At 35.4% G+C, this 26726-nt stretch overlaps 1 protein-coding gene across 4 annotated transcripts in view; it reads left to right on the forward strand.

Annotated features, from left to right (window-relative positions):
• LOC107679800 (mitochondrial 2-oxodicarboxylate carrier-like) overlaps positions 1–26726 on the forward strand; it is a 109112-nt gene that overhangs the window by 29769 nt on the left and 52617 nt on the right. The gene's annotated exons all lie outside the window — the stretch shown is intronic.

The following is a 26726-nucleotide window of genomic DNA, read 5'->3' on the forward strand; positions in this document are numbered from 1 at the left end:
GTTGTGGAAGCTGTCCTCAGTAAAATGCGCAGCACACAATAGCAAATTGGGGTTATAATGCTCAGGAACAGAGTTAAAAAGTAAATTGCAACCACTGTTTCCTGACATCATCCACTTTCGGAAGCCCAAACAAAGACGTTTGGGCATGGAGGTGAAAAAACCAGCGTTTCAGGCGGTCGCGCACCGGACGAGAAGCGTAGCGTCGCACCACGTCTTTAAAATTCAAATACATTATTTTCTATGAGTGTGGGCACACCGGCGGCGTGAGGACTGGAATTGAGAACTGCTCTTCTAGACATACCAAAAATTTGACGCTACAGCACAGCAGCTCTTCTTCTTGGTTTTCTCTGATGCACTAACTCTGCAGCAGCACTTCTTCTTCATCGTCTCGTCTGAAGCACTCACTCAACCAAGCGTTCTAACCACGACCTCGCCCCTCCCCACCCCCCAACCATTTGAATTTCTGTAGGCGGGAATTATTTGTAATGAAATTCTAATGAGCCGCTTTGTGATATCACAAAGCCCGGAAACCAAACGCTGTAGTCCAAACGAGCTGTTCGTTGTAGTTCTTGAAAAGGGATTTTTAAAAAACAAAATATCTCCCTTTGGAGTGGACTTTGAGATTTGTAACTTTCTAGATCTTTTTTATGCCCAAACATACACACGACACACTGACTAAAATTAAAAAAGTGAAAAAGCATAATAGGACCCCTTTAAAATAACTTTTTTGTTGTTGTTACTCTAAATAATTATTTTTCCCCACTATAAAAAATCCTTTTGTAACAATGGAAAGGGTCTGTTAATGTTAAAGTTTCATCATGAGGCCAATAAAGTGTAGGTACGTAAAGTTCAGGTGCACTCATCTCACAAATATTGTTCCTATAACCCTAGTGCACTACAAGGATTATGTTTTAGCTTCCCAAGCCCTCAGTTTGTTTGTCTATCCCGGCCGAGCCCCCAACAACCTTTAGTTTCTGTAGTGACGTGCAATGGTCTTGTCTGTACTGTGATGTTCTTTAGTGATAATGTCGAGGCAGAGATTCTCTTTGTGGCCAGAGTTAACATGGCCCCTGTGGCAGCGTTTCTACGCTGGGCCTCGCCACAGCCAAGACCTCCAGCATTTCAGCTCGACTCAGGAGTCTGAGTCCTTCCGTTCTGCACAGCTTATCTCAGCATACTCGCCGCTTAGCAGCCTGGTCTGCTCTTAATCAACTGGAGATTGCAGCAATAAGATATCAGGAACATAAATCTGTGTGTGTGTGAGTGTGTATGCGTGTGTTCTCTCTACTGTCTTCATCTCAGGGCCATTCAGAAAGGCCTCGCTGTTGCTCACAGCTTCTCACAGCATCTGCCATTCATTTGGAGGGGAAGACAAACACACTGATGAAAATGTCAGGGGCCGCAACATTGCCTCTACTTTCTCTCTCCGTGTAGCTGTTTGGTGTGGAGAGCAAGATGTATTTCCACTCGTTTGTGCACATTTAGACACTCTGTTAGAGTATGTTACTCTGCAGATGGGCCACATTTGAAAATTAAATATAGTGAATTGAATTTTACTTTGTTTAAATACAAGCTCATGAGAATGTGGAGTTTAGTCTCCGCTTGGCTCCAGAGTCCCACGTATGTTTAAGGACATATGCATTTTAATTCCTTCTGTTGATCTATATGGTTCTGTGATTGAGCAGAAGAGATTAAGTTGGGATGAGGTTCATAAAACGTTTAGACTGCTTGGAACAAAATTCTGACAGAATGTTGTGAAATGTTGTCAACCATCAAGATTACATGACGGATCATGGAGATATGGTGCTGTACTTTTTCCAACCAACCCCATATTTTTTTTCTAAACTCATCTCTTAATCTAGAGTTTGCTGTTAGTCACCAGGACAAGGGTTTTTTTAACCTGTAATTTAATTCAATCAAATAGATACAGTGCAAATATAGTTTTTTGAAAGTTGCATTGAAAATATGCCTGGCTCATCCAAGGGGAGAGATTTTGACTTCCAGAATATTATCAAAGTAAATGTTTCTTTAATACCACTCTTTTTTGTTTCCTGCTTCATTTATACGTATAAATCAGGTCCTGGACATTTTTTTAATTCTTTTTTATTATCTTTTTTTTATTATTGAAAACGTATTGCATTAAGGAAGTAAAATGGGTTGTGGATGCCATTTCATGTTGACTTTAACCTCATAAATGCTAGCACACATACATGGACAAACACACACACTAGTGACTACCAATATTATTTTTAATTTTTATGAATGTGGGATTCCTTCCTGAACCTCCCCAGTGTTGTTATTTAAGTGCTTGTAATAGCTATTCATGTTTGTTGGGATTAAAAAAAAAAAAACAAAGAGCTACAGCAGGATCTTCGAGGTGGAACATAAAACATGTAAGTTGAGTTGGGGGAAGGTGCATGTGTATGCGTGTCTGTTTAATGATGAGGTGTTGAAGTGGAACTGCGCATAGATCAGTGAGGGACACCTGCTTCCCACTCTCAGTGACCCAGAACCCCCTAAATCGTCTCTCACACATGTTAATGCCCGGCTAATGGGGGAGCGCCTCCCCACCCACACCCCCCATATACACACATTCAATATACAGTATTTGTCTCATTCTTTTTTACTCATCTGACAGCCATGTGTTCTTGCACACCATCTAGACTGGTAGCAAGTAACACAACAAAACTAAAATGCACCCAAAATCAGTTGATAATGATAATTTATATAAAAGTATTAGTCAATAAGTACAGTACATTTATAGTAATAATCTTTTTTAATCTAATTATTATCTTTGGTAACACTTTAGTATAGGGACCACTTCTCACTATTAACTAGTTGCTAATTAGCATGTTTATTATGAACATATTGGCTGTTTATTATTACTAATAAAGCACAACTTCTGCATGACCATATTCTTCATTCCTAATCCTACCCAATACCTAAACGTAACAACTACCCTAACTATTAATAAGCAGCCAATTAGAAGTTTATTGATGCAAAAGTCATAGTAAATGGCGAGAATTGTACCTTAAAATCAAGTGTAACTAGTGCTGTCAAACGATTAATCACATCCAAAATATACGTTTTTGTTTACATAATAAATGTGTGTATACTGTGTATATTTATGTATATATAAATACAAACACATGCATGTATATATTTAAGAAAAATATGTTGTTTATATATTAAATATATTTATATATAATATAAAATATAAGAATATGACTATATAAACATAAATAAACGTGTAAATGTGTATGTGCATAAATGTGTAAATATTTTCAAAATATAAACTGTATGTGTGTGTATTAATATATACATAATAAATATACACAGTACATATACATATATAATGTAAACAAAAACTTTTATTTTGGATGCGATTAATCGTTTGACAGCACTAAGTGTAAACTTATCTTTTATACATAATTATTATCTTTTTATCCACACCTTTTATTGTTTGTTGTTGTTGATAACAACAACAACAATAATAATAATAATGAATAATAATGCTATTTTTATTTATTAACTTTGAAGTGTCTTCTCTTTTTATTCTATTCTTGTTCAGTTGATTGGGATGGTTGGGACTTTTTTAAAGCAACATAAACATATGAAATATTTTATTATGTCATAGTAGGTATTTTAGGTCTGTGCACTTCTTGGGTGTCCTGTGCCAGCCAAGTAACTGCCATTGAGATAAATGAGAATGCTAACATGTAACTTTATTCAGCTGTTACAGCCCTTGGTGTGGGGCTCACGTGATCCACCTCATGATACTGTTGGGATACTGCAGTCACATAGGAACGCCTTCTAGCGACCAAAGTTAGAGCGACTGGATGGCCTTCATTCTTTTTAGTCACGTCACATTGTGTCGTTCACTTGTAGCGCGGAGTTTCTCCAGCACAACTCACTGCTGCGAGGTGTTTTTGATAAGATAATGGTGAGGGCTGTCATTCCTCTGAGACTGCTGACCTCTAAATGGGTGCTGAGTGGAGTCTCGGTGTGGTTTTGTTCGCTCGGGACAGCCTGGACGTGCTCATGCACTGTTGACTTAAGTGTTCCGCCTGAGCCATCAATCATCGGCCGGGTGACAGGCGGCTTCTGAACCCTGCAGGACTTCTGCCAGCAAATATTCCCCTCTCTCCCCATTCCCTGCATGTAGCAACCAGCTCTCTGAAACAACAATGAAAACAGCCCTATTTCTCTCACACGCACACTACAGCACACACACCGTATTTAACCTTATGGACCCCCACTACCACACACACACTAGCTCACCCCACTCTTTCAAAGACGAAGAATTGCTTCTAAATCCTTCCTTCCCATTTTTTCAAAACCGCGACGGCATTTGGAAGAGGTTTTTTGCAATTATATTTAATCATACGCGGCCGCCCCAATCAGTGGAAGCGGGAGTGATCACATTTGCATGGGTTTCAGGTTCTACCCCTCACGTCAGATCACTGACCAGCGGCCACAGTACACAGGACCACCTGGGTGATCCTTCTCTGTCTGTCTCGCTCTCCTTCTTTCTATCTCTCTCTCTCCTACAGTCACTCTTTCCATCCTGTTCCGTCGCTCTCTCACTGTTTCCTGACTTCAAATGTTTAGTGAGTGGGTAATGTGGATACACACACACACGATGTGCTGTGGTGTGAACTGTGGTTGATCTGACTGGAAAAGCTGCATCAAGAGTGCATGTGGTAAATCTGTCAGAATCTACATTATAAGGGTAGCTCACTCAAAAATGATAACTTTGTCATTATTTACTTTCAAGTCAAATATGGCTCTGACAATTTTGGGATTTAATAAAAGTTGGCTATCTATACAATAGAAAAAAGGTAGGAAAACATCAACACCCATAATGCACTGGGCTCGATCAGGCAATCTGTGAGTGGGGATGCAAAAATTCAGAAGTACAATCTGTAGATATAACAGTAGCCCTGGAGCTGTCAAAAGTCTGCAAGATGATGCATTTTACATCAAATGGTGGACTTTTGTGCAATAAATTGAGATATCTTGGTACAGGTAACACAAAAAATAATACACATTAATAATTTACTTAAAGCTGCAGTCCGTAAGTTTTGCCTCTTTATCGCCATCTCTGTTTGAAAACCTGGAATTGCAGCTGTGTGCGGAATTATCTAGCTTGGATGCGTTGTTAGTCGGCGTGGCTCCAGCGCGGATGAATCTAATGTTCTGAAGAGTATGTGTGGCAGTCAGTCACCGCACCGATGTGGATATTTACTGTACTTCGCAATCACAGATTCTAGCCTACGTCTTGGAATATGACCCACCGAATTTTCACCGTATATTGCCATCTGAACAAGTAAGTAACAAGTCTGCCATGTTTGTTCTGACCAACTGAGGAAAAAAGCATTACCATAAATCTCGCTACCAATGGTGATTAAATCTAAACATCAGTTAGCTCATATCACATCAAACCGTTCAAATTATTATTATTGTTATACTTTATTCTCAAATGATTAATATTAACAACATCAGCATTGGTGACTATGAGTATAGTGTGTATTAGCGTGTAGATTTCAATTTCTGCACAGTCTAATCTAATTGTCATACTCTTCGAATTTCATATTAAGAAATTCTTTTAACACAAAAAGCAAATTATGCTCCCTTTGAACTGGTTTTCTTTAAAATACAAATCTTTGTAATCACGGGCTATCTGTAATCAGAATCACATTTATAACTGGAATATAAATGTAATTTCATTCACATGTGTTTCATAAACACATAATCCTTTATGGATTGCAATCCGCCATCAAAATGATACATTTAATTATTCTGGCTGCTGTGAGAAAAGGCTATAAATGAGCCGCCACCTGCAGGATCCTCACATGCGATAGCCTAGTAGCCGGGACAACTTCTTTATGTTTACAGACGTGACGTAATGCAGCATGCTCGAATTTCCCGCAAAAACCTACCTGTACCACTCAAATTAGAAAACATTATTATAAGCTAACCGTTGTGAATCGGGCTAAAGTAAGGCGATAGTTTTGAACACTGGCTGGTTATGTACTTGCTCAAATATTGATTTCGGATCATTTTTAACCAAAAGTAGTTACGGACTGCAGCTTTAAGCCACCAACAATTTAAAGCTGGTTAAAAATCTGTGAACTTGCCATTTAAGTTTGATATCATTGACATTTTATCATTAAAAATAAATAATAAATATAAATAAATCAGTAATTTATAATAATAATTTCCAATAATTCAAAAAATCAATAAATGCTACAAGTGCATTTATAATGAAATATGCAGTATGAAAAATGAATATTTTGAGATTAAAATTACACTTAACAGTTATAAATTCTTAATGTTTTTAAAGATTGTCAGCATTCAATGATGACAAAGAATAAAAGAAATAAAAGAAGTCATAAAAATAAATGATAATAGTAATAAAAAATACAAGTATAAAAGAAAAAAAGTTTTTTTATCAATTTATACATTTATGTTCTATAAGCTCTTTTAATGTTTCAGAATAAATTAATATCTAAAATCAATGGTTTCAAATACTGCAAGTGAATCAACATAATAATGTACACTGAAAAGTAGATAATCATTTTGAGATTGGCTACACTCTGTGTACCCAACAATGCTGGGTTAAAAACAACCCAGTGCTGGGTAAAATAGGGACAAACCCAGCAATTGGGTTGTTTTGACCCAGCGGTTGGGTTACTACCCAGAGGGTTGGGTTAAACATTTAACCCAACCGCTGGGTCAAAACAGCCCAATTGCTGGGTTTGTCCCTATTTTACCCAGCACTGGGTTGTTTTTAACCCAGCATTTTTTAGAGTGTAAGATTAACTTTGAGTGTTATACTCAATATTGATACAAAAATGGTACTGCTATGTTGTGCATCCCTAGTACTTTTATGGTGATTTTTGGAAATTGATAGTCAAGATCACTTGTGACCGTTGTTATGGAAAAGAGATTTGTGAAGGTTCTTTAAAAAATCTTTTTTTGTGTTCCACCAAAAAATGAGGATTTGTAAGAGTGAGTAAATAATGACAGTTTTTGGGTCAACTATCCCTTTAAATGCAGACAGTTGAAGTCATGAATATGCTTGCCAGTTGATTGAGTCTCTTTGCGACTATGTCTGAGTGTGATTGTCGGGTTTGTCTGTAGGATTAATTTAACTCCCTAAATCTCATCCCAGGGTACAACAGTCAAGCTGCCCACCCAGTCTGTGTGAGAGCATTCCATCATTCCTGCGGATATGTGTGTGTGTGTGTGTGTGTGTGTGTGTGTGTGTGTGTGTGTGTGTGTGTGCGAGGAAACCGGTCCTCTCATTTTCCCCAGTGAAAGGCTGCATTATAACCCATTTCCATGACCTCAAGCCAAGCCCTTCCAGTCTTCTCCTCGGCCTGTGTTAGTGTGTGTTTGTGTATCTGCTGCGCATGTGCACGTGGACGTCCTCTAACTGCTTTCCATGTCCTGCAGCCAGGACTCTCCTCTGCAGCCTGCCTTACAGCGCTTGTTTAGACAACAGTGGAGCACATGTTGGCTGAAATACGGCCGTTGAGCTCCTTCGCTCGGGTGAATTAAGCTACGGCATGTGTGCTTAAACCCAGACAGCTCGCTGATTTAGCCATAGATTTAAATGATTGATTTAAGAGCTCAACAGCCCACACTTGTTGAAGTGATGACCTTTCGGAGCTTAGGTGGGTCTCTGCGATAGGAAAGGAGGGGGGCCGAGGTTGAATTTACAGCTGAAAACATACAGCTTCCTTAAAGGCCAATATGTTTACATTGTCTGTACACGGCTCTGGAATATTTATTTAAAATGTCAAGATATGAAAAAGAAATTGTGTCTTGTGTCTATATATGTATTACTGCTGTCAAATAATTAATCACGATTAATCGCATCCAAAATAGAAGTTTTTGTTTACATAATATGTGTGTTTGTACTGTGTATATTTATTATGCATATATAAATACACACACATACAGTATATATTTTGAAAATATGTACATGTATTTGCATTTATATTCATATAATTTATATTATATATAAATATATTTCATATATAAACAACATTTTTCTGAAATATATACATGCATTTTGGATGCGATTAATCACGTTTAATCGTTAACACACACATAGTATATATTTTGAAAATATTTACACGTATTTACATGCATTTATATTCATATAATTTATATTATATATAAATATATTTCATATATAAACAACATTTTTCTGAAATATATACATGCATTTTGGATGCGATTAATCACGTTTAATCGTTTGACAGCACTAATATATATATATATATATATATATACACACACACACACATTCAACTTTATATATATATATATAAAATGATAATGTGTTATTTATTATTTTTTATTAATTATAAATATGATTTATAAAAGTACAATTAAAATATATATATATATATATATATGCTGTTATTTGTTTTATTTTTCATTCTTACATTTTGTATTTTTTTTTTCTTGAATAGCGTGACGCCCAGTGGGAAGTGAGAAAATCTCTTTATCCATGATACATTTATGTTTTATGAGCTGTCTAATTATTAAATGTTGTGGAGGAAGGTTCAGGCGGGACAAAACATTCCAGATCTGTTAATGCCTCCCGGTCATATTTCCTCTCCCTCTTTGATAATACTTTTCCTTATGAGCCCATAAAACGCCTTCTGCTCAGCCTCTCATCTTACTATATAATTTTTGACACATCATTTTTATGTTTAAAAAAAAAAATACAAGCTTTCTGCATACTCAATAATGTGAAATGGCGTAACTTGCATGTGAAATGCTGACTTAATCCCCTTCAAATATGTGAAATCTGGACTAAGTAACATGTTATTTCCTAGCGATTCTGTCAGTGAAGGAAGAAATGAGTAAATGAGGGGAAAACAAGTAATGAATTCAGTGAAAACAGCAGTCTAGTAAATACACCCTTTCTTTCCCTCTCTCTCTTTGTCTCTCTCTGTCAGCGTACAGGACTAAGTTAGGCATAAGCGAATAATTAGGTAATTGCCCTCCTGATTGAGCCCAATAGGAAACGTTTCAATTAGGCTAAAACTGCACGAGGAGGAAGTAGGCTCTTACAAAGGGAAACATTTCTTGTCATGCAACTGTCAGCCCCCAGCCCACACCACAAGTGAGGATTTACTGGATACGAGGAGGAGGAAACATTCAGAACGAGGCGAGCTCGCTTTTTAAAAAGCAAGGAAGAGAAAGGGGAAAAAAGCGTGATAGTGAGGGCTAGAGGAAAGGAGAAAAAAGAGACAGCAACAAATGATTGCAGTAATTAGGGCTATATTTAAACAGGCCTCTTCTCTGATATGATTTGCTAGTGATCCCTTGTTCAGATAAGAGGAGGGCTTCTCAGCCCGCCAAGTCGCCTGTTACAAATTACAACCTTCCAGCCATGGAAGAGACATAGTTCCTGGAAAGAGAAGAAAGAGTAGGGGGAGCGAGAGGGCTTCTGCTATAGCCTGAGAGAGAGAGAGAAAGATATCAGAGTCACGGTGGCAAGAGAACACAGATGGAGGGCATCCTGCTGGACATTAGCAGATGTTAGCCGTATCATTTGTTATCTTGCCTCAGCTCGTCTCATTAGCATCATCTTTGCATCTATTTTTTTTGTGGTTTTGTTTTATCCATTTTATTATGTTATTTTTATTGTACTGTTTTAATGATTCCTTAAAGATGCAGCAAGTCATTTCTGCACAACTAGTTGCACTATATGGAAATGATTTTCTCCAAACAAGTTTAGAAAGTTCTCTGAACAAGCCAAACTTTTCCTTTCTGCTGTTATTCAATAAAACAAGTAGTTCCACCCCAAAATAACACCATTGGTTGAGCCAATATGTCTGTATCGTATGGAAGCATATGGGTAGCAATATTCATTTTGAAATGTATCTCTGTATGTAAATTTACATTTTCCCATACATACTGTATGTGCAATGTTTAGTGCAAAATTAAAATGAAAATTCAATGATATAAATTACATTTCAAAATGAATATTGCTACCCATATGCTTCCTATCGGGCAACTGAAACGGATTGCAATTCTGTTGGGTTTCAAAAATTAAAGGTACCTTTAAAGGTTTATGTGTTTGTTTGTTTGTTTGTTTATTTTTACAGTTTACTGTTAAGGGGCCTTTAAAAACAAAAATAATGTTTATTTTAAAAATATATTATGTTGTTATATTATATTATTATTTTATAATTGAATATTTATTATAATGAGCCCTATAGGTGCAGTTTTTCAATAATGTCTTTACCTGAAATATGATCACTATCATTCAAAAGTTTGGGGTCAGTAAGATTGTTTTAGTTGATTAAAATAACAGTTTTCTATTTTATTATATTTTAAAATTCCTATTATTGCAAAGTTGAATGTTTAGCATCATTACTCCAGTCTTCAGTTTCACATGATCCTTCAGAAATTTTAATATGCTGATTTGCTGCTCAAGAAAAAATTCTTATTGTTATCTTAAAATGTGGGAAACATTTTAATAACCTTAATATTTTTGTGATTTTTGTGAATAATTATTTGATGGATAGAACAAAAGATCAATATTTATTTGAAATAGAAATCTTTGATCTTTTGTAACATTTTAAATGCCTTTACCATCACATTTGATCAGTTTAATGTGTCCTTGCTAAATAAAAGTTTTTTTAATCTTACTGATGAAGTTTTGTACAGTATAGTGTATATGTGTATAAAATTACTATGCATTATTATTATTATTTTATTTTTTTAACCTATTTAAATACAAAACTATTGATGGAAAAAATTGATTTAAATTTTTAATTAAAATGACTTCTTTTGTCTTACCCAAAAAACAGTCAGATCTATCAAATAATGTGACTAAATTTAGTTTCCAGTTAATTATATCAGTAGTACGGAGAGCATAGTGACACATAACACACAAATGGCACTGTTTTTTGTTGACTCCTGTCATAAAGTTATTGATGGTGAGAACTACCTATCCTGATGTGTAAATAAACTAGACCTCATACAGTGGCTCAGACTGTACCCTCAGCAGAGGAATGTGCCTGTGCTCAATGATGTTTGCATAGGCTTGAATCCTTCAGGGGGGAAGCCAGTCGGACTGTGTGCTCACTGCAGTCTCTCTCTGAAATATTAACTCACACAGAGCATATATTTGACAGCCATGTTCCACAAATAATTGTTTACGACCCGCCATAGGCACGCCAGCGGTTTATCGGGGTGTTAATTGATCTTGTATGGATGTTTATATGAATAAAAACTGACGGTAATAAATGTATTAGAAGTTGGGCAGTGTTCTAGGGTGTGTGCGCGCTTGAGTTTTTTGTATATGTAAACAGACGCTGCCCTGCAGGCATGTCCCACAGGGCCGCAGTGTGGTTAACAGAGTAAACTGTGGTCAATGTTAATACATTTCCTGTGTCTGACGGACTTACCTGAACGCTTCACACATGCCGGTTAAAGAGAGTTTCAGTCTGGATTTCTCATTCTGTTAGTCACTCATTCTGTCTGCTTCTCATTCTCTCTCGAAATCGCTTTTTCATACTCTCCGAATTTGAACGTGTGCAGCGGTCTGTCAGTTGAGGCCGACCGTGGTGTTCATGTGGTCGGACCTGACCCTTCTCTGCGGGCCGACTTGGGCACACACATCCGCCTCTCTCGCATTCATTTGTTTGTGTTGGGCTTCACGTGACAGCTGTGATGAATGAGAGCCCTGCAGTCACATGCAAACCTGAATCGTCCTGCTGCCTCTTGCTCAGGTGGATCTTGTGGATTTATAACCAGCTTATACTTGCTTTATCATATAAACCAGTGGATTTAAAGGGTTAGTTTAGTCAAATTTTTAGTGGGACACAGAAGGAGATGTTTATCAGCATGTGTGCTCTACTCTTTAAAAATGAATGGGGACAGAGGCCGTTGAGCTCGGAAAACGTTGCCAAAGTACCACAGAAGCGGCATAAATGTACCTTATGACAGCTTTGTGCGAGGAGTAAACTGAAATTTATAGGAATAGCGTTCTCAAAATGTACAATTCTGTGATTATTTACTCCCTCATGCCGCTTTCTTTTATTAAACACTAAAGATGATTTTTTTTCTTTTTTTGGAAAAATGTATTGGCTGCCCTTTGCAATGAAAGTAAATGAGAACTGAGGTTGTCAAAGGACCATAAATATCTCAAGAATGCACTCCATACAACTATCTACTATATTTTTTAAGTCTTCTTAATCCATTTGATAGCTTTTCATGAGGAAACAGTCCAAAATATATTAGCATTATCTGCCCTCATTCACTTATATTGCATGGAATATAGAGCACAGGTTCACATGCTGTACTTTTATAGGTCTTACTTTGGATAAGTATTTTTTATTTGTTTGTTTTTTAGTTGTTGTTTTTTTTAAGAATTTATTATTTTAATTTAGTAAGGATTTCGAATAAGTACTGTCTAATACAAACAATTACTGAACTTTGTATCATGGTTTCCACAAAAATATTTAGCAGCACAATGGTTTTCAACACTGATAATAATAGGAATTTTCTTCTTAAGCACCAAATCAGCATATTAGAATGATTTCTGAAGGATCATGTGACATTGAAGACTGGAGTAATGATGCTGAAATAAATACAATGAATAAATTACAATTTAAAAGATATTATAATAGAAAGCAGTTATTTTTAATTTCTTAGAATCAGTAACACTTTAGTATAGGGACCAATTCTCACTATTAACTAGTTGCTTATTAGCATGCCTATTATTAATATATTGGCTGTTTATTAGTGCTTATAAAGCACATATTCTGCATGACCATATTCTACATCCCTAATCCTACCCAATACCTAAACTTAACAACTACCTTACTAACTTGTAATAAGAAGCGAATTAGGAGTTTATTAAGGCAAAAGTCGTAGTTAATGTTTTGTTAATAGCGAGAATTGAACCTTAAAATAAAGTGTGACCAATATTCACAATTTTTTTTTTTTTTTACTGTTTTGATTATTTGGTTTTTCATTAATAATTGCATCCTCGGTGAGCACAAAAGACTTATTTTATAATTTTTTTTTTAAATCTCACCAACCCCAAACCTTTATCCCTATTTACTTTCATTATATAGTAAAAGGTTGAACATGAACATGAACAAAAGCCTGAAATCCCCTTTGTGTTTCATGGAAGGCAGAAAATCTGGTTTTGGAATGACACAGTAAGTGAGTAAATGATGACATCCCTACTGTATATGGCAAATGCTGTTTTCCCTGCTGTCAAGGCAAAGGTAGAGCCATGACACTGATATACTGGAGTCCACACACGTATACACTGCCACAACTTCTGCATTTTCCAGCCCCAACATTTACATGCTCCTGGGCATTTGTCATCCCAAGCGTATTCTGTCGTCAGGGTGGGGGAGGGAGTGAAGGGCAGCGAGCTCATTACCGGGATGGGAGAAGAGCAGCGCTGGTAATATTTTAACCCCAAAATTAGTTCCATTCCTGAGGAGTCCCGTGTGGAGTCAGGGATGTAATGCTCATATGGAGCAGTTTATGAGGATTAAGAGCTTTTATTTAGTCTACAGTGCCAGGCCTGCTCTCAGCGTCTCTCTCTTCTCCCTCTGTTTCTCTGACTGTAAGCTCGGCTGTGGGAATTGGGTGGCTGAACTTGGGGGCAGAGACTCTAATTCTAGTCATTCATGCGCAAAACGCTCCCTCTTGATGTAACACGTCACACTAGTAATGGGCACAAATCTATCTGAATTTAAAAATAGGTTTAACAAATTATAACAACCATCAGCATGTTAAAAATGATCATACGGAATAATGTCCTATACACATCAACACACACACAAGCACAACCATTCAATGTCTGTTTGTGGGATAAAAATGATATATCATTGACATAAATTACAAATTTATACAAACAAACAATTTGTTAATTCACAGCCATAATTTACTAATTTGTTCCCTGGATTTAGTAAATTGTACTAATTCATACCCTCATTTTGATTTAACTAAAATGAGGGAACAAATTAGTAAATCACGGCCTCAATTTAACTAAAACAAGGGAACGCATTTGTAAATCATAGCCATGATTTATTAAAACAAGTGAACAAATTAGTCAATTGTGGCCTCTGTTTAAATAAAACAAGGAATTCATTCTTAATTCATAGCCACAATATTTTGTTCTGCATGTCATGTCAGTAAGTTTTTTTTTTTCGTCAAAGAATCCTGAAAATTGGGACACTCTTAAAATGATATACCATATTAAATATTAAAATGATTTCTGAATGATCATGTGACACTGAAGACTGGAGCACTGATGCTGAAAATAAATTATAATTTATCATTTAAATGACATTTTAAGTTATATTACAATAGAAAATAGGCATTTTACTTTACAGTAATATTTCACAATATTAACGTTGAATTTATTTGTATTATTTTTGAATGCATCCTTAATTAATATAAGTGACTTATTTCAAAAACATTAAAAAAAAAAAATTATAGACTCCAAACTTTTGAACAGTATTAAATATAATATCTGTGTATTGTACTATCATATTTAAAAACCTACATTATTTGCATTTTTAAATTTATAATAAAGCATTAAATGTAAATATATATTAATATTTAAAAAGCATTATGTAGTTTTAACTTATGTAGTAACTGGTTTGAATGACCAAAACTTAATAATAACTGTATTTGTACTGTAGAAAATATTTTTTAATTATTTATAATGTAATTATATTGTTTTAATGTAATAATATTATTATTAATATGTTATTATATAGGCTAATATATATTGTTTTTCTTGACTTCTGGAAGTTATCCAAAAAATCTAATGAACAAATGTAAAATCTTTAGAGAAAGTTTCATTTGTATATTTTGTATATTTTTTTATACTATACTGTATATAGTCGGAATATTCCTGTTCAGTTTTACCAAATTTAAGTGATTCAGCTAATTCAAATTACCCCAGTCTTTTATTCATCAACGTTTCATTGCCTGCAAGTGTTTCAAATGTTCTGTAGTGTTAAATGTCCGACAGAATTACGTGTTTACGGCATGCTACTGTGATTTCACTACATCCAGTGCCGTTTACTGCGTGTGGATTTTATGTTCTCTCCTGGTAGTGGACTCTCTAGTGTAATGGCACACAGGCAAAACAGCCTACTTGGGATGACGACAACTTCTAATGATTTTCCCTGTGCATTTACACTCTATTGGAATGCACAATCATTTTTCAATTGTAAACAAAGTCCATATTTATTAAAATGATCTGCATTCCTGTGTACTGAGTAGCTTGTCTGGTATTTCAATGTTTCCATTTCTTCTCAGTTATTTTATTTAGTTATTTATTTTTTGTGTGTGTGTGTGTGTTTGTACGTTTTTGTTTGTGGGGGTCTGTTTCCTCATTTGCATGTGTGCTTGCGTGTCTGAGCTTGCAGTATGTGTGTGGCTTTCCCCTCCTTCTCTCTCCCAAAAGGAAAAGTTTCATGTTCGCTCACTAACTCGTCCCTGTAGAGGGTCAATTGCAACGTTTCCTTGGGAAACTCTCTCTCTATGCATGTGTATTATGTATAAGTGTGTGTGTGTCCGCAGACTCTGTGCTCTGCTAGATGGCATTATATAGCACTCTGCAACCTTTGATATGTCTGTCATTTCATTTGCACAAAGAAAACAAAAGCTCTCCTCCTTTAATCATCTTGTGAAATGTGCTTTTTATTTCTCAGGCTCTCCCATGTCTGACGTATTCATTATGGACGTAAAGCTGTAGGCTGTCACATGGGTCCACGTCATGTATGTGCTGCTTGATGTGGGCAGGTGTGTGTGATTCATGGGTACAGTGTGGCGGTTTGAGGCTGATGGCCAGCGACTGGTTTAACTAGGACGGGGGCGCGACGAACGCGGCTCAATTTAGGCTACATTAATCACACTGCCATTTCCTCACATCAGCCCGTGTGTCTGTTTGGCCGGCGAGCACTTTCAGCATAATGAGCTCAGGTGACTGAGCAGAGAGGGCCGCTCTGTTCTCCCTTTCTCTAGGGGACCGGCCAGCTGCCCACTGAGACTTTTCACAACACAGAATTTCATTTTTTGTGAACATACAGCAGCAAACCATGGATGTTTTATAGTTTTGCAGGCTATAAGAACAGTATATCATTTGTGGCAACCTCTTTTTTATTTCTTTGTATTTTTTTATTATGATTCTAAATGAAATCCTGAGGCTCTCATATGGTGCAACGAATCATAATGATCAATATGATAATATAATCTAAATCACAGTCAGAAAATTTAAGTTGATTAGTATAGAAGATTAAGTTTATTAATATACTTAATTTAATTCTTTATTATAGAATTTATATAGGAGTCAGGGGGATGATTGCAATCAGTTTTTATTTATTTTTTTATTTAAATATTTCTTTAATACATTTTATTTACTGTATAATCTGTATTTTCTGTATAGTTAATTGCATTAAATTATTGTTTTAAAGTGGCAGCCCTAGTTGTAACCTTATTTTTGTCATGTGCTTTAGACTAAACCCTGTAAAGTTCCACATTCTTGTTCAAAATCTTATTAAAATAGATTATATTAATAATAATCTGTTATTTGTGTTAGCAATACTGAACACCATGAACACACATCTGTATTATATTTATTGCTATATTAATACTTTGAGTCAAACTAGACCATAATTACAACATTAGCTTTTCTTACTGTCAAAACAGACATTGTAATAAAAAAAAAAAAAATTAATAACAAACAGAAATAAATTTAAGCCGGATATTGTCCATAATCTGATTACGAAGAAGCACAGTGATCAAAATATATTGAATATACAAACAGACAACATGCGTTTACTAAAAAGTCAGTCATGTTTTTATAGTTCTGATTTATTTACTTTCACTTTCCTTCCCTGAGGATTTTTCCTGGTTGCTTGGTTGCAGCACCAATTCTTTGCTTGTACTTGCTCTGAACTTGGCATCTTTGTTTTTATCTGCTGAAAGAGAGATTTAGTTGAGAATTGCGATTATATAGGCTGAAGGATAATATACTGTATCTGAAATAGCTTTTAAATTAAATTAGATTAGTTTGAAAATGTGGATTTAAAAGAATATTTAAAAGGTTTGACCAATTCTGTGGCCTAATTTAAATCAGCTAGGAATAGTAGGAGCTATGTTTAGTTTTACACAAATGAAGCTGCGAGGTATAGACATACAACCTGTTTCTCACTTTAATTAGTGTAAAATGAAATAAATATTGATATTGATCAAGAAATAATAATGCTACAGTGATCACATAAAAACAAACAACAAAAAAGCTATTTAATAAATAATGTGGTTTAAAAGTAAAACTCACATCATGACCTTCAGATGTCATCTGGTTTTTGTAGCTGAGTAAGAACCGTTTCATAACAAAAGTGTTTTAAATATTTATATTTTTAAAACACACAATATAGTGTCACTTGTTACTTCTGTTTTGAAACATCAAAAAGATCATGGTCTGATGTTTTCCTCCTCAAACTAGAATGAAAGAAAAATACATTTCAAAATGTATAATTTAAAAAAATAGTAAACAATTTAAACTATTTAAACGTAATATAATACAATTTAAAGATAAATTAAATCTCTGTCTTTATTTTAACGGGAAAAAACATGTCAGACCATAATTGTTTGACATTGTTATATCCTATGCTTTGGTACTGAATGGAATTTAAGTGTAACAGTGTTTGATTAACAATATATAATCATATAAAATCATGTCTTATACAGAGATTTTTTAAATATGGAGAGTATGGATCATTTGCATTGTGGAAATCTAGTATTGGCACTATTAGATGTCTGTGTGTAAGTTATTATATATATATATATATATATATATATGTGGTGTGTGTGTGTTTAAAAGGGCCCTGTCGTCAGGAGAAAGAGAGACGCTGTGTAGTGTGTGTGTGTGTGTGTGTGTGGAAGGCGATCTGTAGCTTGTCGTACAGGTGCTTATAATTTGCAGTGATTAATCATTGTTGTGTTTGGGGGTGACATGTTGTTTAATGCATCTGTCTGTCTTCCTCTCTCCATCCCGGACCAGCAGGCCACGGCATGCTGGGTGTCACTGAGGGGTTACTGTGCAGTAACACACCAACACACTCTGATTTACACATCACGCGTTCTGTAATAGACACGCCATTAGAAGAGTGGGCAGGATTCCAGTTTAATGTATGCTTTCTCAAAGCCTTTATACAAATAATGTGTGCTTGTGTGTGTGTGTGTGTTTGCTTTGGGTACAGGGCAGGCAGTCTGGTCAGTGCAGGCTGTAAATCAGCTGCTCTCTGATGGAATTCTGACAGACAGGAAGATAATCTGTCCCTCGTGTGTCATTACGGCCAACCTCCCAGATTGCCACATATCCTGCTGCTACGCTCATCTTCTGCACACACACGCACACATTTGGCCCGGCTGCCAGAGACAGTAACAAACACACATGTTGAACATAAAGTGGCTTTGGCTGTGTCAAGAGTTCATTGTCCACATCTGCCAGAGGCAGAGAAAGAGCTCAAACAGACTCTCTCTGGCTGTGTCCACATCTCCAAATTCACTTTCCCTCATTTATTGTTGGTGGTGATAACTATCCATTCACTATAGATATGTTATGTTTAACATATTGCTTCTCTTCCTGCATAAAAGGGTGGTTTACCCAAAAATTGTTATTTTCTCAACCCCTGCTGTTTCAAACCTCTACAACTGACTGACTTCTGTGGAAGCGGAGATGTTTTGAAGAATGTTCAGGCTGCTGTTTATATACGACAAAAATCAGGACTAGGGCCCTTTTGACTTGAGTGCTATATGTCAAACCTCTGAAGCCATATAGCTTTGTTTGAAGAACAGGTTCAAAATCCTTTAAAATCTTGGTGTATGAATGCAAGGTGTATATATAAATACATACAGTAAAGGTATTTGAAAGTCAACATAAATTTAAGTTTGTTCCTCACACATTACTATCATTTGGCTTCAGAAGACATAGGGAACAACACAAAATTGAAAATGACCATTTCTTTGATGCTTCTTAGTCCTTAATGGAGCTTGGCAGTATCTAAAATTGTTAATATTTTATAGTATTTTATAAATTATATACTCCTGTTCAAATGTTTGGGGTTAGTAAGGGCGTGTTCACAGTTGACGTCATTTTTGACAAGAAAAGAGTAGTAAAACAAAAAGCTGGCCCCGTTTTAGTTTCAACTAGCAGCCGAGGGCGTCTTTTGTTGCTATAACAACAGCTGCAACAGTAGCCTAGTGCTGTGTGGTGCAGAAATGTCAAGAAAGAGTAAAAAGTTGGCTCTTGTTTTGGCTTTTGAAGTTAACGGGGAGGACAATGTCAGTTCACAACGATGTTTGTGGGTGCGCGACATTATACGGGGAAGGAAACAGTATGGTGCTTACAACAATTTAGTCAAGGAGCTCCGGTTGGATAATGCACGTTTGCGGCATATTTTAGACTAGATAGAGTTTTGTGCTCATATCATACAACTCCTTGTGCTCCGAAACCAGTACGATCTATCTACCGGCTCTTCTCCATTTTTTCTTGTTTTTCTTGTTGTTCTAGTTGTTATGGAAACAACTCGCTACTCGCTTGTCATTGGTCAGCTGTCAAAAAGGAGCTTGATGTAGGAGCATTTTTTTTTCCAGAAAAGTTAAACTTTTTCACTCTCTGAGATGACACTCTGAGCTGCAGAAAAAGACGCCGGTGGTGGCGTTTTAAAAAGTGCTCAGGACTTTTTTGAAAACACAGTTTACTCCATAGGATTGTAATGTAAAACAGACGCTGGCAGCTTCAAAAACAACGCCAAGTGTGAACATAGCCTAAGGACAGTAAATTTTTTTTTTTTTTTTTTTTTTTTTTTTTTTTTTTTTTTTTTTTTTTTTTTTTTTTTTTGTTTCGTTTTTAGTTTTGTTTTTTTGTGTAGTTTTTTTTGTTTTGAAATTAATACTTTCATTCAGCAATGACAATACATTGATTGAAAGTGACTTACTTTTTACATTGTTACAAAATTTCAAATAAATGCTTTGAATTTTCTATTCATCAAAAAATAATAATAAAAAATGTATCACGGTTTTCACAAAAAAAAAAATATCAGGCAGCACAACTTTTTTCAACATTGATAATAATTAGAAATGTTTCTTGGGCATGAAATCAGCATATTAAATTCATTTCTGAAGGATCATGGCTGCTGAAAACTGAGATTTGCTATTATAGCAAAACATTACATCCTAAAATGTATTCAAATATAAAACAGTTATTTAAAATAATATTTGTATATTTGTTAAAATTATATTTATTTTAATAATATTTCAGAATATTATTGTTTTTACTGTGAAAACATTTTGAGCAATTAAATGCAGCCATGGTGAGCATAAGAGACTTAAAAAAAACGTTAAAAATCTTAACTTTTGAATGGTATTGTGTATTTATAAAATGACATGAGTTTGAGTATATGATATTTTTTTTCATGTGAACAATCTCTTTATTCAGAATTATCAGAGCTGAACTCCATAAACAAAGCTTTTATGAGAAAGCTGTAGATGTGCTATAAGCCCTCACTCAATTTGAGTCCCTTGTACCATCTCCCTAAACTCACAGGAGTTTAATTACGAGCATTCTCATGTATGTGTGTGTAAGCAACCATGTTTTTACTTGTACGCCCTTCACAGCCTTTCATGTCCCAACCCACTGCTTTCTTTACAGCTCTGCTGTAATACCACAATCTTATGAACAATTTCGGTCTGACAGTTTGACTTTTTTTTTTTTAATCCTTTGACAAATTGCTGTATGAAAAAAAGCCCAACGCATAATCAGCTGGTTTGGAGAGTGTCCAGTATTAAGATCCTGACCCTTCAATTACAGACTTATGGTGCTTGTTTTCATGCATGGTGCTGAATTTCATTAGTGGTTATAGTGCTTCTTGGTAGCATGACTGCTGCTGCTCAGCAATAATGGTGATATGTGAAAGAAATCTCTGTTTTAGTCAAGCTCATGAAATAATATTTTGGCTCAAGAAGGAGAAAATAACATTTTGTTTCTGTTCCTTGTCATGGTAATTGCGTCAATAATGTGACGCTTGTTATTTTTAAGTTTGTTGACTTATTCAACAACATTTTTAAACACATGAACACATCTCTTCTATGAGCATGTTTTTAATTTATGGAATAAATAAAAAAATGTACAAACCATTAAAAACTTGTGTATATAAATATGTATATGTTTATATAAATTATATTTATGATTATTTATTTTATGGAATTCAACAATAATTCAACAATGTCAGGGTGATAAGGTTGTCATGATTTCATAATAAAGAATAGGCCTCATTAAAAGAATACTATTATTATAAATATTATTAAATATTTATTATATAATATATAAAAATATTTTAACTTAAATGTCATTGCTTAATATTATTTATGTGATGTATCCAACATTCTTTTGTATACCATGTCGTGTAACTCTTCAAAATGTAATGGTATTTATGAATTATTAATTCACAATGTTGATTAAAAACTTCTTTTTTTTTTATGTATATACAAACTTACAAAAATAATAATAATGAATATGTGTACACTCACAAATATTCAAGGTGTAATGAAAATAATACTCTTTACTTGATGGTTACACCACATGACATTTTTCATTTAGTCACTGAGTCGTTAAATTTAAACTTCTTGAAAATCGTATAAAAGTTTTTCAAAACCATATGAAACCAACATGAATACAAAGAGTACATTTCTAAGAACTTGGCACATGTGTTTTAAACTAGATTTTTAAAAGATTTTTCATTGCCCTAATGCATTTTCTGCATATGTGTACCTGTGTGCACATGTGTGATTGTATGCCTCTGTATGCCAACCACGGATTATGATGACAAGTTAGATTTTTCTTGCCAAGTTACCTGGTGCCAGCGACTGTCAGGGCTGCCATGTCATCAGATCGGACAGGGTATTAGCTCCATGGCTCAGGATAATTCATTACACCACCTCCAATAATGACAATACATCACACACACTCTTTCATAATTCATTACATCCAATAATGACAATACATCACACAAGCTCTTTCAATCGCTCGAACGCACAAAAAAGACCAGGCCGCACGGCTGATTTCATAATTACCGCATCAAACCGCTGCCGTATGTAACACAATCACAACATCTCATCAGACCCAAACCGCCACCATGGCTGGCCAGCACCGCTTATGTAACATCTGGAAAGAAGGAGTCTGTGTAAGATTGTATGAACTTTATAAAACCGAGACTTGTAGATCCCGACAGTTTAGAGTTGCTTAATGAGTTTGTACTTGTGTGTGTGTGTTACTCTTGTTCGTTCTCTCTGAGGACGGGTGGTGAAACATGTTTCTCTTGTGTTTGGCCAGTGCTGGCTGAGTGCGTTTACACTTCAGTAATGTCTTCCTGCTTCAGTCTCTCACGCTAAACTCGAGGAGGGGACACACAAGGGGCCCTTCAACAATGCTACCATAACAGCACTCACACACACACTTAACCCCGCCTGTTGTGTTAAAAAAAACTGGGTATAATTTTTGTGTTGCAGGTCAAATAGACCTGCAGTGGTTTCCATGCAATTTGCCAAAAATGACACAAAATATAAAATATATGATAGATTTAATAATTCCCATCTATTTCAATTGTGGTAAGAGTCAGTTTGACCCACTTATCTTATGTAAAATTAGCTGCACAGACACAAAAGAGAGAGGGAGCGAGATCTTGTAGTGACTCTTTGCACATTAAGGTGCAAATAACTACAAGTAAAAATGATTTTTTTTTTGTACTTAGTGCAAGTAGTATTTATTGCTATTTGTACTAATAGTGTAAACAGCCTCTGCCCTATGTCTGGTTTTCAAACCCTCGTGAGGGTAAAATGAGTTGCTCATTTCACTTTTCAGTGCTGCAACTGTCTAGTAATTAAGATTCGAGATTTATTATGTGCAACTCAACTACATAAACATTTCCTTGGATGATTCAGAAGATTAGTCTTCAATTTTGAATAAACCCTGAATCTTGAAGTTCTCATGTATTTCATATTTTAGTGTTTGACAAGCTTCAATTAGGTTTATTGATAATAAATAATTATTTGATTCTCTGCATTTTTCAGTGTTGACTTTTGGCAAATTGCCTGTTGACCCCAACACAAAAGTTGCACAGCCTTACCAAAATGCATCCACTGTATGTGTTGAAACTTTGCATGCCTCTACATGACCAAAAAACAGAAATAGTCACAAATTTTCAAGAAAAAATAGTTTAACCAGTGTTTCAAGCAGTTTGAAAATCCTATGAGAGACAAACTGACCACAACACAACAGGAGGTTAATCACTACAGGGCAGGCACACACATCTTGGCAACTCTAGCGTGTACTATCATCAGCTATGTTAGATATATTTAGTATGCAAGCACACAATTGTGTTTGTTATAGATCTTTATTTCCTCCTGAATATTTTCGTTGTTTCCTAAAAAAGACCCCCTGGGGAAAGGAAAGATCATATCACTCCCTAAGAATGTCCGTTGTTCTTTCCCATCATTCTCTGATCTGCTCCTGCACCTTGCAGGCAGAGGGCTGTTTTTCGACCAATCTTGCACCTCCATACAAGAGACGCCAGGTTCATCTGTTCATTTAGTGAGGAACGGCGAGCTTACTATTGAATGATGGGACAGCAGGGATGAGTCTTCACTCACATAAGCTCTCCCCAGTGGTGCCTCTGGTCGATGCAGATCCAGGGCCCCCATTCCTGCACTTGTCCAAAGAGACACAGGGTGTTAACAGGTAATTAAAGAATTTACTGCCCCACTAAAACTCTATTATTGCTGTTCCCGGCCCATAATTGGGTTCATTATCAGCTTTTATGGACTATAGGTGAGCGTTTCCGAAGCAGTGGACAAAGCGTTCCACAGCCGCTGTCCAGGTCATACACAGTGCGTGAGTTTGAGGAGGTCACATGTTGTCTCCAGCTTTTATCCAAACACAATCTTATTAATACTAACATGATAAAACAGACTTTTCTTTTAGATTTGTTAGTAAACTTTTTGATTATAAAAAAACATCTGTTACATATGTTATGTAAGGTACATATAGATAAATAGATCCCTAGTGAAAAATTAATATGTATTTGAAATACATTTATTTCATGCTACACTCTAAAAAATGCTGGGTTGTTTTAACCCAACTTTGGGTCAAATATGGACTAACCCAACTGTTGGGTTAAATTTTTCAATTACATTTTTAACCCAAAAGTTGGGTTAGTCCATATTTGACCCAAAGTTGGGTTAAAACAACCCAGCATTTTTTAGAGTGTAATGATACTACAAATACATTTACATATTTATGTACTTAACAAAAATACCTTGCAGTTGTACTTTTAGTATACTAAAAACTGGTATACTTAAGGTTTGCGAAATTGGAACAACCAATTTTGTACTTAATGCACTTTAATTGTGCAGAAGTAGTGCTGAAGTCCATCTATAGATATTCTGAAGCATATTTGATTGTGGAACTATTGCAAGTATACTTTAGGTACACTTTAAATATGTTGCGTTTGAATATTATTCAAAGATCATACAATGCTCATCAGTAGTGACATTAAAACACATTTTAGGCCTAATAATAAGAAATGTGCATTGTGCACAAGTAGTACTCCAAATAAAGTTTAATTATAATTTTTATATATTTTTATTTTATATTTTTATACTAAGTCACAAGCGATTTGTCAGTAAATATTTTAATAGATTTGACATTAACACTTCAGCTCCTATTATTAACTAATATGGAAACTAAATGAACTAATCATTAAGTAATAGTGAATTTAGGACTGAGATCAGGTAATCCATAATTACAGAATCAGATTATTCTCATTTACTATTATCAAGTATATTAAATAACATTTTGTGAAACCTATGTGAAGCCCTCACAACTCAAGTGTTACCCAGTCACTCTTCAGTGTCTAGTAGTGAAACATTTTTCACTTTAAAACAAGAGTGACATTAATTTCCATTATGAACAGTGGCCACTTGTGGGTGTGTCCAATGACAAAGCTGAGAAAATCTTAACTTTATGCAAATTAGCATCTAAATGATGCAATTTATAAAATTGCAATTTTTGGGAGTAAAATCAGTGCAGCTCACATTGGTTGTCTGTCTCTTTTTAGTTGCTACAGTCAAGTATCAGAAAGGCAGAGGAGAAGTTATGCTATTGTAAGCTTTTTATGATTTATCTCTCAGAAATGATAGAGTAACTTGTTATTATTTATTAAATGTAATTTAAAGAATCATGCATTGAAAAAAAATCAGAAACTTGGAATTCCAAGTGAGTTTGATTAATAAGTTGATAATCATTCATCATATGATATATTTATGCCCTGTTCCAGAAATGCTTTTTCCAGAAAAATGTAAATTTTTAGTAACAAGAAAACTGTTTTATTGTCAAAAATCAAATGACACCAAACTTATAATTGCAGTACATCTAATTTAAAATCATATTTTCAGCTATGGCCAGTTGTGCAGCCCACCGTTACTGTGGCATAAACTCCTAGTAGTGACTATTAGAGTGGAGCAAGTTGAAATTTGAAGCTAGATGTTGTTGTTGTTGTTTTGCTTGATTTGAGATAAATATGACATTTCAAATGTCACTACCATCTTAACAAACTCTTTTGAAGTGTTGTTTTTCCTCATTCAATGCACTCTACTTAATGCGTATTTACACGCATGGAAAATAGCTGCGTGGGAGTGCATTCACTTTCTTTTTAAGGGACTTTGGTGCACGCCCATTAGAAGTGCAGAGCAAATAGAGCGAGAAGCACGTCGTCATCTCTCTCATTCTTCCAACTCTTATTTGGATGTCTCCATGCAATCTGTTACTTCCCAAAACACTTTCACTTCTCTCTACTTTTCATGGTAGGTGAAGATGGCCAATGTTATTCTGCAAAATATAGAGACTCCTGGGTGTGTATATTTATCGGTACACTGTCACAAATGGTGTGTGTCCATCTCTCCCCTTTCTCTCACTCTCTCATGACTGTCCACTAGGTGACAGTAATGACACAGCTCATCCTCTGGGGTGATTGACATGAGAAATATCATGTGTATTACACATAAGCCAGGGCACTATATGGCATGCCAATAGCCAGTTTATGTTCTTTATTTCATGGACGTTATTCACAGATAAGCATTAGTGTTCTTTTATGTATATATCAAATGTTAAATGTTAAACATTATTGCATTTAAAATATCACAAGTTTAAGTACATTTTCTAAGTATTTGACTTTGAATTAAGAGTTGAACATATTAAATGAGTGTGTTCTGTGAGGTGGGTCTCCAACTGCATGCCCAACTAAACTAGCTTAAATAAACAAAAACACAGACAAACAGTTGAAACGCATAAAGAGCCATGAAACTGACACCCACACATACTGGGCCCTGTAGCCGGCGGCCCCGACCACCCATATTTGATGGTGACTGGCTTATCAGATTGCACCGAGATTGTGCGTGGCTAGGCTAGTTTGAGGAAACGGTGGATTAACTTCAATAGCTCCTTCTGTGTATATTCTGTGGAAATGTTAATGTAAATGTGGGCAGCGTTTTTGCATATGTTGGTTTTTGTTTTGTTTACTTATTCAGGTGTTGGTGTTCACTGAATTGACTGCTGAAACATGCTAGCTGTTCGTCTGTTGGGCTTGGGG

Source organism: Sinocyclocheilus anshuiensis, unplaced genomic scaffold, assembly GCF_001515605.1.
Source record: "Sinocyclocheilus anshuiensis isolate Anshui unplaced genomic scaffold, SAMN03320099.WGS_v1.1 scaffold676, whole genome shotgun sequence".
NCBI classification, from domain to species: domain Eukaryota; kingdom Metazoa; phylum Chordata; class Actinopteri; order Cypriniformes; family Cyprinidae; genus Sinocyclocheilus; species Sinocyclocheilus anshuiensis.